Genomic DNA, 3,030 nt, shown 5'->3' with positions numbered 1-3,030 from the left:
TTACCAGGTTTACCTCCTCAGCGCCAGGTCGAGTTTAGGATCGACCTAATCCTGGGAGCTACCCCCGTAGCCAAATCACCCTATCGTTTAGCACCTGCTGAGATGCATGAACTGTCCGGTCAACTTAACGAGCTGCTCAGCAAGGGCTTTATAAGACCAAGATTTTCACCCTGGGGAGCACTGGTCTTGTTCGTAAAGAAGAAGGACGGTTCATTTCGTATGTGCATCGATTACAGAGAACTCAACAAACTCACAATCAAAAACCGTTACCCACTTCCACGTATCGACGACCTATTTGACCAACTGCAAGGGGCGAGTTACTTTTCCAAGATTGATCTTAGGTCCGGGTATCACCAGATGCGAGTGCTCGAGGAGGATGTTCCGAAAACCGCCTTCCAAACTCATTACAGACACTACGAGTTCGTAGTGATGCCATTCAGACTGATCAATGCGCCCGCAGTATTCATGGACTTAATGAATAGGGTGTGCCGTCCTTACTTGGATCAGTTTGTCATCGTCTTCATTGATGACATACTGGTCTACTCCCGAAGTCAGGAGGAGCATCGCGAGTACCTACGACGAGTCCTGGAGACCCTACCATCGGATAAGCTATACGCGAAGTTCTCTAAGTGCGAATTTTGGATCCGAAGAGTCGAATTCTTAGGACACGTGGTCAGAAAAGAAGGAATCCATGTGGACCCATCCAAGATTAAAGCCATTGAGAACTGGTCAGGGCCGAAGACGCCTACATAAATTCGTCGATTTCTAGGCCTCACTGGCTACTATCGCAGATTCATTCAAAATTTCTCATGAATCGCGAAACCTCTTACAACCCTAACCCAGAAAGGCGTGGCCTTTGACTAGGGAGAGAAACAGGAGAAGGCATTCCAAACCCTGAAACGAGCCCTATGTAACGCGCCGATACTATCCCTTCCCAAGGGGACGGATGATTTTGTGGTCTACTGCGATGCGTCCAATCAGGGGCTCGATTGTGTTCTGATGCAACAAGGAAAGGTCATCGCCTACACTTCGAGACAACTGAAGACACACGAGATTAACTACACCACGCACGACCTCAAGTTAGGAGCGGTCGTATTCGCTCTAAAGATCTGTAGACACTACCTATATGGTACAAAGAGCACGATATACACCGATCACAAAGGTCTCCAACACATACTCAACCAGAAGGAGCTCAATATGAGACAACAACGGTGGGTAGAACTACTTAATGATTACGAATGCGAAATTCGTTATCACCCGGGTAAAGCCAATGTAGTAGCAGACGCCCTAAGTCGGAAAGAATATTCTGGTCGAAGAGTCAAATCACTGACAATGACCATCCATTCCCTTTTATCCACCCAAATCCGAGAAGCCTAGATGGAGGCACTGAAACCAGAAAACGTGCTGAACGAAGCTTTGAGGGGAATGGTTAAAAATCTTGAGGTTAGAGGAGATGGAGTTTATTGTTTCATGGACCGAATCTGGACCCCAAAGTTTGGCGGTCATAGAGAAGTAGTCATGAACGAAGCTCACAAGACCAAGTACTCCGTTCACCCAGGTTCGGACAAGATGTACCTTGATCTCAAAAAGTTATATTGGTGGCCGAACATGAAAGCCGAGATTGCTACCTTCATGGGCAAGTGCCTGACTTGTGCCAAGGTGAAGGTCGAATACCAGAAACCCTCAAGTCTACTACAACAACCCGAGATACCTGAGTGGAAATAGGAGATGATTTCTATGGATTTCATTACCAAATTACCCAAATCTCCGAGTGTGTACGATACCATTTGGTTAATTGTTGATTGATTGACGAAATCCACCCATTTCCTGCCGATCAAAGAAACTTTCAAGATGGAAAGACTCACACGAATCTACATCCAGGATATTGTTCGACTACATGGTGTTCCTGTATCTATTATTTCTGATAGAGATAGTAGGTTCACTTCGAGATTCTGGCAATCACTACAGAGTGTCTTAGGAACGAGATTGGATATAAGTAAGCCTACCATCCACAGACCGACGGACAGAGTGAGAGAACTGTCCAAACTCTGGAAGATATGCTACGAGCCTATGTGATCGACTTTGGTAAGGCGTGGGATACCCACTTACCCCTTGTCGAGTTTTCTTATAACAACAGTTACCACACGAGCATCAAGGCAGCTCCATTCGAAGCCCTTTACAGTCGAAAGTACAGATCCCCTCTGTGCTGGGCTGAGGTGGGTGACACTCAGTTAGCTAAAGGACGAATTCTTGATAGCACTCTCACAGGTCCCGAGATCATTCGAGAAACGACCGAGAAGATCGTTCAGATTCGTGAAAGATTGAAAGCCGCTAGAGACCGACAGAAAAGTTACGCAGATAAACGAAGAAAACCCTTGGAGTTCCATGTAGGGGACCGAGTCCTTTTGAAAGTCTCAACCTGGAAAGGCACGATATGCTTTGGAAAGCGTGGAAAGCTGAATCCAAGGTACATAGGGCCTTTTGAGATCCTCACTCGAATTGGTCACGTGGCTTACAAACACAACCTACCCCACGAGCTCAGTAACATACATCCTACCTTCCATGTCTCGAACTTGAAAAAGTGCCTATTCGACGAGACTCTCGTAATCCCACCCGATGAGATCGAGATCAACGAGAGTCTCAACTTCGTGGAAAAACCTGTGCAAATTATGGATCGAGAAGTCAAGCGAACGAAGCAAAGCCGCATCCCAATTGTAAAGGTTCGCTGGAATGCCAAGCGAGGACCAAAGTTCACTTGGGAGCGCGAGGATCAAATGTAACATAAATATCCTCATCTTTTTGCTTAATTTAATATGTAATACCTTAGTTGCTTGAACTATAATTTCGGGACGAAATTCCCCTAACGGTGGGAGGATGTGGCAACCCGACACTTTTACACTGAGCAATCGATCCATATATCTATAATTCACTTAAATTTAGCATGTTCTAATAATACATTGGGTCCACGCTAGTGTTTTAGGCTTAATATATCATAGATATGGACCTTAGGAAGGATTAGGAAGGGTGTTG

The sequence above is a fragment of the Lactuca serriola genome, chromosome 5 (assembly GCF_051521515.1).
Source record: "Lactuca serriola cultivar US96UC23 chromosome 5, Lser_US96UC23_V15, whole genome shotgun sequence".
In the NCBI taxonomy this organism is placed as follows: domain Eukaryota; kingdom Viridiplantae; phylum Streptophyta; class Magnoliopsida; order Asterales; family Asteraceae; genus Lactuca; species Lactuca serriola.
This window is presented reverse-complemented; position numbering follows the sequence as displayed.